This window comes from Empidonax traillii, unplaced genomic scaffold (assembly GCF_003031625.1).
Source record: "Empidonax traillii isolate 1590-97213 ecotype Southwest subspecies unplaced genomic scaffold, ASM303162v1 scaffold89:size1181294, whole genome shotgun sequence".
In the NCBI taxonomy this organism is placed as follows: domain Eukaryota; kingdom Metazoa; phylum Chordata; class Aves; order Passeriformes; family Tyrannidae; genus Empidonax; species Empidonax traillii.
Window position 1 is genome coordinate 796,713 of NW_020955282.1, and position 14,604 is coordinate 811,316.

The 14,604-nt window shown below is 41.9% G+C and overlaps 1 protein-coding gene across 4 annotated transcripts in view; it reads left to right on the plus strand.

Annotated features, from left to right (window-relative positions):
• Positions 1–12,270: 12,270 nt before the first annotated feature.
• Positions 12,271–14,604, plus strand: part of GRIK2 (glutamate ionotropic receptor kainate type subunit 2) — a 356,823-nt gene continuing 354,489 nt past the window's right edge. For all 4 annotated transcript variants that reach the window (XM_027881458.1, XM_027881457.1, XM_027881460.1 and 1 more), the window contains exon 1: positions 12,271–12,408. The gene's annotated coding sequence lies outside the window, so the exon portion shown is untranslated. The remainder of the gene's footprint in view (positions 12,409–14,604) is intronic.

Genomic DNA, 14,604 nt, shown 5'->3' on the forward strand with positions numbered 1-14,604 from the left:
TAACAGACTAGGGAGGTCCTCATATTAGTTACAGATAAGTGGGTTTCAAATACCATCTAAGTGATTTAATCCAAGTTTGTTCTGCTCCTTTGGGTGTTATTAACCAACTGCTTACAGTGTTGAAATACGTCTTTTACCTGCCATAGAGAGGCCCATATGAAATTATCAGTTCCTTTCTTTTGCCTGTGAGAACTGGGAAAAACCTGCTGTTTGAAGTTCTGAACTTTATTTAATCATCTGACTCACAGTGCTATCTACTGTAAAATTCAGGAAGTTACATGAAAATGTTCTTATCATTTGTGGAAATATTACCATCCCTGGTTAAAAGTGGAAAATTCAGAGTTATTCCACTTGTGTGTATGTGTTCCAGCTATTTAAATTGCAGTCACATGTATAAGAAATTATTGCTAGTAAGAGCTAGCTTTCCCTTCATTTTCTCTGCTTTCTCTCAATTCCCTCTTCAGTGATTTTTAGAATTGTCCCTCTCCTTTTTTTGTTGTTGTTGTTTTCCAGTTGTAAAAGACTTGTTAATAAAACATAAAAGAGAGAATATCATTAAGTCTAGTTCTCCCTTCTTGGATTCATGTCAGGTCTGAAAGAGGAAACAAAACCAGCAAAGCATTTGACTTCAAATTAAGTCTTGATACGATGTGCTTGACTCCTCCTTCTCACTGTTCATTATAAATTCATCCTGTTCAGATAAGAATTTCCATTTGATTTAGGTATTCTTCCTGAAGGAATACTAAAATGGGATGCTATGTTTAGAAAAGGAGATGCATCTCTTCTCTTCTGCAGCAAGGGATACCAGATTATTGCCTTTTTTTTTTTTTTTTTTATCTAGGAGTTTGGAAAGTTTCTCAGCTTCTCTTTAGACTGGATATTTGACTACTGTTAAGTCTGATTCTCTGTGTTTCCAAGACCTCAGTGTTCATCATTTATAGATGTAGAAACATGTCAAGGCAGGAGTAAAATGTTAGCTCAAATGATTTTAGATTGTGACTTTAAAATGTTTTCATAAAGATGCTTTGCATTATACATAGTGTTAAGGAGACTCAAACTCTCCTAAATTATCCAAGGATAGCTTATGTGGTTCTTTACATCTTCAGAAAGGCTTCACCCCTGATAGTTGTCCAAACACAGTGTCTTTCTTACTGTAATTTCAGTAAATTTAGAATATTTTATTTCTTTTCTGATACTGTTCTTCAGTTTCTCCTCTCTTCCCAGCAAGGGGACTGTCAATTCTGGACCAGATTTTTGGTTTCTCTTATCCTTTCTAATTTTCAGTTTCAGATCCAGGTTCTGCTATTCACAACATTAGTTTAATCATCTCTTGCTTGCCCTGACCTTTCTCTCAGAATAGTATGTCCAACAGCCTTTTTTTCTGTCAATGACTTTGAAATTCTAATTTCAGCAATCTCAAGTAATGAAAAAGAAGTCCTCCTTTGTCCTTTTCACTTCTAGAAGGTTTTCCTGTACAATGTATTTCAACAATATTTTGTGATTAAGCTATGAAGATAGTTTTCATGGCTGCCCAAACTTGGAACATTGAACAGTCTTCATCTCTGAAATTTGATCATCGTTTATTAGTTTGCATATAGGTACTAATATACTCTCCAGAGGAAAAAAGAGTCCTTGCACATCATTAAATCATTTCTCTAAGTCAGATCTTAATTTAACAAGGTATTAACGAATATTCAAATTGTGCTGACTATAGTGCTTAAGCTGTTCTCCCAGAAGCTAACACTTTTGTTCTACTAAAAACTCAGATTGAAGTGAAAGTTGCTACTTCTTCCCAAATGAATGAGATATCAAGGAAATTAAGAAACTCAAGATTCTCATAAATTCTTAAAATGTGAAAACTGTTGGATGAGTAAGACAACAATTCTGAAGGTGTCCCGAGGGTCCTGCTATTTCTGAAAAGAGAAGGACTGGTGGGTGATGTTACAAAAGCCATCTTGGGCACAGCAATCACAAAATTATAGAGCTTTTGATTCTTCAAGAAGTAACAAGGTGGATCATCAGAACTGCTGTATAAACCTCTGGAGGGCAGACTTTGGCCCATCGAGGGTAGTGGTTGAGAAAGTTCCTTTGGAAACAGTCCTAAAGGGCAAAGGAATACAAAAAGACTGGACGGGCTTTAAGAATGAAATCATAAAGGTACATGAGCAGACCAACCCCACAGAACAAAAGATGAGCCATTGTAGAAGAAGACCAGCTTCTCTGAAGAGAGAGCTTTGGCTAGAACTCAGGGTTAAAAAAAAAAATAGATGTATTACCATTGGAGGAAGGGGCAGACAACTCAGGAGAACTGCAAGAATGTTGAGGGGAAAAATTAGAAGGACCAACTTAATCTGGCTACTGCCATAAAAGAAAACCAAAAATGTCTTTGCATTAGCAACAGAAGGAGGTCTAAAGAGGATCTCCATCATTTACTGGATGTAGAGGGAAACACAGTGACAAAGGATGAAGAAAAGGCTGAGGTCTTTTTTTTGGCTCAGACTTTAACAGGGACAACAATTGTTCTCTGAGTACCCAGCCCCATGAGGTAGAAGTTAGTGATGTGGAGCACAATGAAGCCCCCATAACCCAGGAGGAAATGGTCAGTTACAAGGTATGCCACTTAGACATGTACAAATCTATGGGGCCAGAGGGGATCCACCCAAGGGTGCTGAGGGAGATGGTGGAAGAGCTCACCAGGCAATTCTCCATCATCTACCAGCAGTAGTGTAATCTTGGTGCTGAGGAAGGTCACAGAGCAGATAATCTTGAGTACCATCATGTGACATATGCAGGACGACCATGGGATCAAAGCCGTCATGGGTTTAGAAAAGGCAGATTCTGTTTGACTAACCTGGTTTCCTTCTACAACAAGGTGACCCACTTAATGGGTGAGGGAATGGCCATGAATATTGCCACTCATTCTCACAACATTCTCCTGGAGAAACTGTCTGCTCATGATATGGACAGGTGCCATGTCCCCTAGGTAAAAGCTGTCTCAGCATCTGGGCCCAGAGCATGGTGGTGAATGGAGTTAAATCCATCTGGGGACCAGTTATAAGTGATGTTCCCCAGGGCTCAGTGTTGGGGCAAGTCCTGTTTAACATCTTTATCAGGATGAAGAGATTGGGAGTATACTCAGTAAGTTTGCAAATGATGCTAAATTGGGAGTGTTAATCTGACAGAGGATAGCAAGGCTGGGTCAATGGGCCAAGGCCGGTTGTATGAGGTTCAATAAGGAGAAGTGCTGGGTCCTACACTTCAGTCAAAGCAACCCCGTGTAGTGCTACAGTCTTGGGGCAGAATGGCTGGCAAGCGGCTGAGAGATAAAGGACCTGGGGGTGCTGGTTGACAGCCAGGTAAACATGAGCCAGCAGTGTGCCCAGGTGGCCAAGAAGGCCCATGGCATGTTGACTTGTATAAAAAATAGGGTGACCAGCAGGACCAGGGCAGTGATTGTCCACCTGCACTTTACACTGATGTGGCTGCACCTCAAATCCTGTGTTCAGCTCTGGACCCCTCACTTCATGAAAGACACTGAAGTGCTGGAACATGTCTAAAGAAGGGCAGTGAAGTCAGTGAAGGGGCAGGAGCACAGTTCTTTAGAGGAGCAGCTGAGGGAACTGGGGTTGTTTAGCCTGGAGAAAAGGAGGCTCAGGGAAGACCTTATTGCTCTCTACAATTACCTAAAAGGAGGTTGTAGAGGTATGTCTCAGTCTCTTCTCCCAAGTAACAAGTGACATGACAAGAGGAAATGGCCTCAAGTTGCACCAGGGGTGGTTTAGATTAGACACAAGAAAAAATTTCTTCACTGAAAGGGTGTTCAGGCATTGGAATAGGCTGCCTATGGAAGTGGAGGAATTGCCATTCCTGAAAGTGTCCAAAAGGTGTGTGGATGTGGTTCATAAGGACATGTTTTAATGCTCAACATGGCTGTGCTAGGTTAATGGTTGGACTAGATAATCTTTTACAAACTAAACAATTCCATGATTCTATGATTCTATAAAAAAGGAGTTAGAATTCCTTAATTAAGGTGTTTATTTTTACATATTTTTGTGTCCCCATTACTTCACTTATGGTTATCATTACTAAAGTAGGTCATTATTCTGTTTTATAATATAATTCCAGGGTATGTGACTTCCAATCTACTTAAAATGCATATTGTAGAGGAATGTGCCCCAGGGGGTATTTTTCACATACTAGAGATGACTTTCCATATCTGATAAACTGCTTAGGTTTGAATGGTGGTGCAATTTCGTTTCTTCCTCTGAAATGGACCAAATATACTTTATATAGTCTAACTAAAATAATTTCAAGGTAGATTAGAAGCGTAGGCTTGCTTTAGGTGAAATTCTCTTCCCAAAACCTCAAAGAGTTTTAGACACTGCACAGATCTTGTAATTCTCTACACACTAGTAAACTTTAATTCGTCTATTCTGAGTCTGAAGTCAATGGAGCACACTTTACCAGCTGTCCTATTGAGTAGCTGGTACTGAGACTTGAACTATTCTGTGGCTGTCCCAACTAATATGTGATGTGTAATGCCATATTTACAGTGTGTTACATATTTACATGAATCTTTACAGTGGATTCATGTTAATGTCTAAATCTCAGGAAAAGAAATGTAATTAATTATAATTAATCAGACTACATAATACATTACATGATTTAAATGGCTGCATAATTGAGGATGAAGGTCTATTCTCAGCTATAAATTAACCACAGAAATACCACCTATGAATCCTATTTATATTATCACTTCAAGATTAGGCATTTTGAACAATCTAAGACGGAAGTCCCCTGTTATGTTATTCCCCCTTGTAAATTAGTTCTCTAAATTCACAGCAAACAAATGACTCAGGCACTTTGAAACCAGTTAACCTATAATATGATCAATAAACATACAGTTGCCCATGTATGGAGAGTTTGGGTGTATTGACAGTATACTGGCAATGTAACTGTATAGCTGTACATAAACTGTTGTAGCTCATTGATACATGATTAATGTTAATTGTTTATATGGTATAAACTAAGAGAGACATGAAAAAAGCACAGTGATCAAGGACCCATTTAATTCTTATTGCGTTACTGAAGTTTAAATCTTAATTTAGTTTGCAAAGTGAAATTGAAGTTTCTCCCCATTATTAGAATGTCATCTTCCATATTTACTATTTGAGATTCCTTATCTATTGGGCATTATCTCATGCTAGAGAAACTTCCACTCCCAATTAATTAAACTAAAGCCTTATTATTATTATTATTGATTGTAGTGCTAAGTCTCTATTACAAGGCAGTGTATCCAGTTCTTGTTTAAGCCATAAAAAACCAATTTTGGTCATAGACATTTCAGCATTGTGCTTGTAAAATTAACTGGTGGTGGGTTTGTGGTTTTTTTTGTTTGTTTGGTTGGTTGGTTTTTTGTGTAGTTTTTTTGTTATTATTACTTAATTTTGTACCCATTATGGCCACTTCTAAATTTAGATGCAAAACTAGATCCTGATCATGTAATTCCCTCCACTTAAGTTCCATCTTTTTTTTTTTTTTTCCCAAAGCTTCATTTATAGCCAGAGGGCTTTATTGGTCCATTTATTAATTTTTTTTCCAAGCATCTAAATTAACACTGGATTTGTAAAAAGCTAGACATATATAGATTCATTAAATCAAGAGATACATATTCTTATATGTATATAGGGTTTTTTTTTTTTAAAGCAGAAATTCTATGGGGCCCAAAGGACAAAGCACAAGGAGAAGACATTTGATAAAATATATTGGTATTCATAAACAAGACTATAGAGTTCCTAAGAATAAACCTGAGCAAGACATGACCCTTACATAAACAAAATAGAATGTAAAAGTTGGTGCAAAACAGTTTTATGCTGTTGAACCTCAGTGACATAAAAAAAAAAAAAAGGACTTCTCTAGAATTCTTTATAACCCGTTATGCTGCTATTGCATATTTGATGTGGCAAGTGTTAATGACTTGGGTGCCTTATTTAAGTGTTTGATGAACACAATATAGGAGCAACTGCAGAAATGGTAGTGGTTAGGCCCAGAATTTAGAATGTGTCTCAATAAATTCAAATAGTGTTCCGGAAAAAACAACAATGATATTAAGCAGGGACAAGCACAAGATTCTACTCTTGGACGTAAATGAGTGGTTCAGCAAATGCAAGTGAAGAAGTTAATCAGGTGTTAGTTAAGCAGAAAAGCACCTAGATATTACTGTGATGAGGCAAATATGAAACTACAATATCATGCTATTGCAAAGGAGTCAGTCATCCTATTGGGATTTCTGAACAAGATGGGAACCTGAAACCAGTAATAATAATCCTTCCTTCCTTCCACTTATTACTTTTGTTCTAGTATTTTTTGTGCTATATATAGTTCTACACACTGTAATGCAGTGATATGACCAATTAGAAACACTCTGACAAACCAGTTATAATTGTGAGATACTTAGAAGTCACCTAAAATAGAGTAAACTGGGAGAGACACAAGAAAATTAACAAGAATGGTTGAGATTGGATGGGACTTCTGAAAGTCATCTGGTCCAACCCTCTCCTTAACCAAGCAAGGCCACCTACAGCTGTTTGCCCAGGACCATGCCCAGACAGGTTTTTGATATCTCCCAGGTGGGAAACTCCATTCTCTCTCTGGACAAACTGTGCTGGTGCTTGGTTACCCTCACAGTAAACAAAGTGTTTGCTGATGTTCAGAGGGAACCTCCTGTGTTTCAGTTGTGGCTGTTGTTTCCGACCCTGTCACTGGGCACCACTGGATAAAGCCTTGCTCCATCTTCTTTGCACCCTACCTTCAAATGTTTACATACATTGATAAGACTCTCCTTGTGACATTTCTTCTCCAAGCTCACCAGTTCCAGCTTTCTCAACATTTCTTCAAATGGCAGATGCTTCAATCCCTTCATCATTTCCCTTCACTGGACTCTTTACAGTTTGTCCATGTGTCTCTTGTACTGGGGAGCCCAGAACCAGACGCAGTACTTTGGGGGTGATCTCACTAGTGCTAACTGGAGGGGAAAGATCACCTTTGTCAACCTGCTAGCAACACTTCCACTAATGCAGCCCAGGATACCATCAGCCTTCTTTGCAATGATACATTACCATCTCATGTTTAACTTGGTGTCCACCAGGATTCCCCCTTCTTTTTCTACCAAACTGCTCTATAGCAAGTCAGATGCAAACTGGAGGATTGTTCCTTCCTAGGTGTAGGACCTTGTACTTGTCTTTGCTGAACTTCATGTGGTCAGGTCACTTCTACAGCCTGTCAACATCCCTCTGGATGGCAACGCAGTCCTCTGGTGAATCAGCCACTCCTCCCAGTTTGGTATCATAGGCAAATTGGCTGCGGGTGCACTCTGCCCCAGGTTATTAACTCTGCCCCATCCAGATTATTAATGAAGTTGTGGAACAAGACTGGGTGGAGTATTGACCCCTAGGGTACTCTGCTAGTTACTGGCTTCAGTAGATTTCATGCTACTGATCATCATCTTCTGGGCCATGACATTCAGCCAGTTTTCCATCTAACTCACCATCTGCTCATCATCATACATCAACAACTTCTTTAAGAGGATCTTACGGGAAACAGTGCAGTAATCAATACCACTTCTCTCCCCTCATCTACAAAGCCAGTCACCTAATTTTAAAGGCTTATCAAATTGGTCAAACATAACTTCCCTTTGGCAAATCCATGCTGACTAGTCCTAATGATTTTACTGTCCTTCATATGCCTGGAAATCGTTTTCAGGATTAGCTGCTCTGTCACTTTTCATGGAGATTGGCTAGTCTGGAGCTTCCTGTGTCTTCCTTTTTGCCCTTCTTGAAGAAAGGAGTGACATTTAGCTTCCTGCATAACATCTATTCAATGTTCAGAAGGTAGTTTTAACGAGAGGAATAAAAACTCAATCATTATGTCCTCTGCAAGCAAAAAGAAGAGTAATGATTGTCTATTGCCATAAAGCCATTTGAGACAAGAATCAGAATATATTCCAGCAATAACAATTGCTAAGCCATGAAAGCCTTCCTTGGAGGACTGTAAAATACGGCAGTCTCTTGGACAATATTGTACACTTCATCATGATTGGCATCAAATTACAAAAATGTCCAAGCCATGCATCTATATCCAAAGGTTTCAGACTCAGGGAAAGTTTTTATTTTTTTAATGGCTTTTAGTATTCTTTAGTAGCCCTCTTACAAGTGTAATACACTTGGATGTATCTTAAACAATAAAAGGAATCCATATGTAAGTCTTGAGTCAGGTGAGGTTGTCCAAATATGAGATATTAATTACAGAGTTATGGGATATCATCTTAAAAGTGTCTGGTTGTTCCTACTTAAGACCTATTAGTGAAAGTCATTGGATGATCCCAACTGTAAGGAGAGAGAAGAAAACTCTCTGAAATACAGATTGATGAAGTGCTATGAGAAACATTGTGTCTGCTGTGTTACACAAGTCAGTACTTTTAAAATTAACAATAACACACAATGGGTACAAATTCCTCATCAGTTCTGTATGTGATCCATCAAACTGGACATACCTATGGCTCATTGTTTCCCTCAAGTGGATAACACAAGAACAGGGATTTGTTTCTTCTAGACAGAAATTTTTTGCTTTTATGCCATCCTGCTTAGACCCATTCATCTGTTTGAAGGGAAATGACTTGATAAATATAGCCAGTTTGACCAGGAATACGAGTACACAAAGTCATCATTAAAAGCTGTAACCAACTGTGAAAAGACAACATTTGGGAGGATTTTCTTTTGCCAAAACAGCAACAAAAATTCTCTTTTTTTATCCATGAGCTGTATCAAAAATCCTGATGCAGTAGGACAGAGATTTCCTGAAAGACCACAGAGTGTTGTTCACAATTGCAAGAGGGTAAAAAAAATAAAATAAAACAATGGCTGGCAAAAAGAACAAAATCACTCAGTTGTCTACAATCTGAAATCCCAAAGGTTTGCATCAGTGTTTTCCATAACAGGGCACAAGCTGGAAACCACTCATCTTGAACAAGCGTCAGTACTCAGATTTGGGTCATTAAATTGGACAGAATTTGTTTGGGGGTGTTAAGCCACAGCATGAAGAATCCCTAAAAGATTATTTTGATTCATTTGGGGTCTTTGTGGAGGTGGCACTATATTAAAAAAAAAAAAAAAAAAAAGATGGAAACTCTTTTGAAAGATCTTAAATTCTGTCAGTGTTTATGTTATCATAGCTGACCTAAATTGAAAGATAAAGCAAGCAAGAAAAAAAGTGTTAAATATTCAGATGTACTGAGTACTAGTGATAGATTTCTGTGGGGAAAGGACGTATCTGTCATCTTTAGATGATTTCATTTTGGAAGGCTTAAAGGAATTAGGCTTCAAGTTTACATTACTTTTAACTTTGAGGTGTAAATGCACCTGGTGGGAATGTGTTAAACCCGGATAATTTCATCTAATATATTTAGAAATTATGCTGGGAAAAAACAAACAAACCCCAAAACCATTCTCACAAAGACCTTTGCAAATTTATTTACTTTTTAATGGGGTTAAATTCTTATTGGCCTTATAAAAGTTGTTTTAATTAGCTGGTGAAAAGATGAAATGTATATTATTTGATAAAGTTGTAAATTGCAATTAAAATAGTCAACAATAACGATGAAGCAAGCAAGTAATTAAATAAGTTTGAGTGGTTATTTTTCATTTATGGGTTGATTTTTGTTTTGTTTTGAATTATTGCAGTCCAGGAACTAGTGTGACAAATTCTCTGGTACATCTTATTTTGAATATTGGAAAACTGAGCCTGTGGTTTCTTGTTTCTTTCTGGTAATCAACACTAATAAAGGTCAAAGTTCCCACAGTGCAGTTGGGAAGAAATATAACAATTTATAATGTCAGCATTTAAAGGAAGGAGTTTTGCAGTAGTCAAAACCTGAGAAAAGGCAATCACAGTGTCTACTCATTATGTCACTGACTTGGAGTGTGAGCTTAGGCTTGTTGTTCCAACATTCCTGCTCCCATTTTCCTGCTCCAGCATTCTTCATTTGAGTAATAATGAGACATATGTGAAGTCCTTAAATATCCTGAGCAATATGTGTTGATAACAGCACTATTGACACTGGGAACCTCTTTCCTGTCTGAGAGAGGATATAATTCTCCATAAACTGTTGTTGGCTGAGGAAAGCACTGAGAATTTCTGTCTGGACAGAAATGTAACCCAGGCAACAAGGGAAAAGACTCTACATCAATGTAGTTGAGTTGAAGTGACTACATGAGGATATTATACAATCTATCTGCAATGTTAGAACTGTATCACATCCCTTTTCTTCCCCTTCCTTCCCTTCTCTCATCTTAGAGAGACACTTTTGACTCACACATTTTTATGTTTGCCCTGTCCACTGATTGTTCTCTGGTCAGGAAACTCTGGATAGTAAGTAACAGCACGAATGCAGTCAGTGATTTAAAAAAAAAAAAAAAAAAAAAAAAAAAAAGGGACGAAATCAACGAGTCACTTCTTGCACAAACGTTTACTCATTCGCCCTGATATGCTTGCCATCCTTTGCCTGCTCTTGCAGCATTAGCCTGTCTCGCCTTCCCAGAGATCGTGGAGATGACTTGGCTGCTTCCGTGGCCATCCCCGCCACTGCTTTTCATTCTGCAGGATCCCACAGAGCTCAGCTTTCTACGGCGTTGTTCCGCTGAGATTTCCCACAAGGGACCTGCTTATTTCCGAAGTGGCACTTTCTCCTGAGGTCCCTTCACTGCCCAGGGCGGCACTGCTTTAGCAGTGCGTTTGTTTTTTTACAAGAGTTATCTCCAATACCGTTTCAGGTAAATAAACTGACTACTGAATTTGCTATCGGCCATGAAAATGTGCTGCAACTAATTAAGGGCTGTGCTGTGGGACCGATTAAGCTGCAAGTCACAGCGGCCGGAGCCCAATCGCTGCGAGCCCGCCGCGGTTTGTGCCGTCTGCTCTCGGCTCCACAATGGGATCATTGACTATTTATTTACTTCGCACAAAAACTCTGCTGTTTACTTAATTATAGGGGCTGTTCAGTCACCAACCCCCACTCGCCCCAGCCCCGTCTCTTTGACGCTTTTTGAGTATCCCCCTTCCACCTCTGATAACCGGGGCTCCCCAGTTAGTCACTTGGGTAGATGAAGTGGGGCAAAGCTTGAGCATCCTTTGTGGGGTGCGGGCTGTGCTCCCTCGCGGATGCGGGAACAAGAATTTTGCGTGAGGGAAAGGCAAGCGGATGGGGATTTTCCTGTAAATTTGCACATCAGGTCTACCTGGAGATCAGATCTCGAGAAGGCTGTGGGGTGGCGAGGACACGCAGGGGAAATCCTGCAGCGCTTCAAGGCACGTCCGAGTCACGAAATAAAATCGGGAGCAGCGCGGAAAAGGACGCCTGTGGCGCTGTGGGGGCGAGCGCTGCTGGGCGAGGGAGGAAATCGCTGTCAGTCCCGCAAGACGGGCAGAACGACACATTTCCCAACTCAGCTCATTAGGGAGGCCTTGGCCCTATTAGCAGAGCCCCATTCCCTCACCTTGGCCACTTAGGAGTGAGTCGGGCGAGGAATGGGGCAGACGCAGTCGTACACTTCCTGGATCCCCTTCCAGCTTGGAAGGGCTAGAGTGGCGAAAAAAAACCCCGAACTTAGTACCCGCTAGTTCAAGGAAGGAGTGCGGACAGGCAGGTTCCAGCATCAGAAAAGAGTCGAGGAGCAGCCAAAGGCATCCGGACTTTTTCTAGCACCCCCGCAGGCTGCGGTAGGAGCACTCCGCTCACCTCCGCACCCAGGGGCCAAAATGGGGACGGGCAGGGGCTGCTAAGCGCCCGTTTACAGGCGGCAGGGTCCAACCCCCACGCCCTCCGCGTTCACAGAACGGGCTCGGAGACCCCGATTAGGACCCTGGACTTCTAATGCCTTGAGAACTCGCCGCCTGGCGAGCTGGGGCCCCTCGAACAGAGGCGCGGAGGCAGAGGCCAGTGCTCTCCTGTTTCGTCGGCCGCCCGCGAAGTCTTGCGGCCGCCCGTGGCCGCAGGCAACGCCGAGGGCAGCGGCGACACTTGGCGTTGTGGGGAGCTGGCGGCGGCGGCATCAGGGAAAGCGAGCTTCTGCTCCTTTAAAGGGCGCTGTGCAGCGCTCCCGAAGGGAGGCGGATCTCCCTCCTTCCTCCCTTCCCTCCATCCCTCCCTTCTTCCCTCCTCTCTCCCTCCTCCTCTCGCTCCCTCCTCCTCTCTCCCTCCTCCCTCCCTCGCTCGGGCGCCGCTTGCCGCCGCCGTCAGTGGTGCCCGGACACCGGCTGCACCGCAGCCCGGGCTGTCCCCGGCGTCCTGCCACCGCCCTTCCTCCCCCGCCTCCGCCTTCCTCTCCCTCCCCGATTACCCTCCCGCAGCTCAAGGTAGGAGGATGTCCCGGGGTCTCTGGCTGTCCGCCACGGCCGGAGGGGTTGCATGCAAGTGAGGGGCTGCGGGAGGGGGAGGGGGGCGGAGGGGATGCACCGTGGCCGCGTTGTTTCGAGAGCTGCACACCACGACGGCTCTTGGCCAGGTGTCTCAGGGCAAAGGCGGGCGCTGAGCTGGAAGACCCAAGCGCTACTGCCTCCTGGCTCTTTCCCTCACTGTGGAGAAGGCAAACCTGTCGTCTTCCTCTCTTCCTCCCACCGCTGTTCCACACCGACAGAGCCACCGCTGGTCCCCATGCTAAAGTGGAGGTGTGGAAGGGGGGCGAGAGGCCAGGGCAGCGCAGCCCCGCTGTGCACCCCTCCTGGTGCCCGCGGTAGCCCGGAATTCCCTCCCACAGCCGGAGCGCTGCTCCCCAGACGGGCTCCGGGAGGCAGAGCCGGTAGCACTGAGGACGTGCCCCCCGCTCTCCTAGGGAAGCGGAGGTGAGAAACGCGCTCTAACTTCGCTAGAGTTGTAGGTGGTCAACAGTCTCTACTTCCGTGAGGTCTCCTCCTGCCCCCACCGTACGGCGCAGCCAGTCCCCCTTTCAGCTTGTCTGCAACCCGGTCATTTATTTCTGAACAAAATCAGCATTCTTTGGGTGAGCATCCATCGTCAACCTAGCCAGGGCGCTGACACTCTGTGGAAAGCAAGACATTCTTGCCTATGGAGGGGAGGCATGATTGCAAGAGCTGTGTGCGTACCGAGAGAAGGAATGAATACATTGTAATGAAAACCTATCTTCACGTTTTCCTTGGAAACTTTTGGGGGAGTAGAGCACGAAAAACATTAAACATCATAATTTTACTCCCAAAATCTTGCACAGCTTCCCCAACCCCAAAGCAAGGTGAAGGGACCAAACGCTGATATGTAGATAAGGATATAAACATTTTTTCTTGCTTCTTAAAACTTGCTAGGAAAGTGCATTCCCGTGATAATCAAAAGTGCCTGAACAAGTAAGTCTATTGCATACTCAGTTCATTAATTAGAATACGTCTTTCCAATAGCTAAAAATTAATTACTATCTTAAAATGCCACTAATCATCATGCAGCAGAAACTTGGTTGTAAATTTGGACTGAGATAATATCAAACAGAGAAGGACCTATGGTTTTGTTATAGCTAGTGGGAGTGAAATGCCAGTGGGCCACAATGTGTTTTTAAATTATAATATCAACATTAATTTGAATACTTTGGCAAACGTTTTAAAAGGGAGGACTGTGTTACTGCTTTGTCAGCAAAGCTGCAATTCTTGTTTTTAGAGATCTGGAGATGCTGGTTAAGTGTTACGGGAAGCTGTGGCTCTCCTCACACCAGATTGCAACAGCAGGAGGACTGTGGTGGCATGTGAATCTGAAGTATTTGCAAAGATTTGCCAAAAAACGTCCAAGAAACATTTGGGGGACCGTATGTTATACATGCACTAAATTTTTATCAGTTGTTGTTGGGAAGGGTCAAAATAGTAGATTAAGTGACATAAAAACCTCATTATTGGTTCTTAGAGACACAACTAGGGGCTAAAAAAAAAGCCCATTCCTTTTTAAAGTAATATGATAAAACTATACATCCCAGTAGGTGGCAGCTAGCTTGAAGTGGGTTAACTTTTATAGTGATAACAGCACATAAAAATAAGATCTGATGGGAAAAGTGCCTGATATAATAAGGCAATCAGAATCACATATCTCCCCTTTCCAAATGAAACATTATGTACATAATATACACCATTTATACTTGACACACAGCTAAAAGTGCAGCAGGTTTTTATTACCCAGAAAAGATGTAAAGGCCTCAGATTGTCTATTCTTCTTTCTCTGTCTATAGCTAGATTACCATTTTTCATATCAGGTGCACTTGAACATTGTCCTTGTGTATTAAAGATGTCCTTGTGTATTAGGGATGTGTTATCACCATGTCTACAATAGATGACCAAACAAATCAAAACATATAGCCACGGAATTGTAGATTTCCCTGTTGCTGATCACTGAAGTGTGGAGGGTAGTTTCATATAGACTTTAATATGAAAAGAGCTGTGTAACAGTGGTGACAAGCTCCCAAAACACAAGACCAGCTTATCCAGTATGACATTTATTAAGGATTTATGGCCTTTGAACTGTACGTATCACAGGGGAAGAAATACAAAAAGCACTAAGAACCT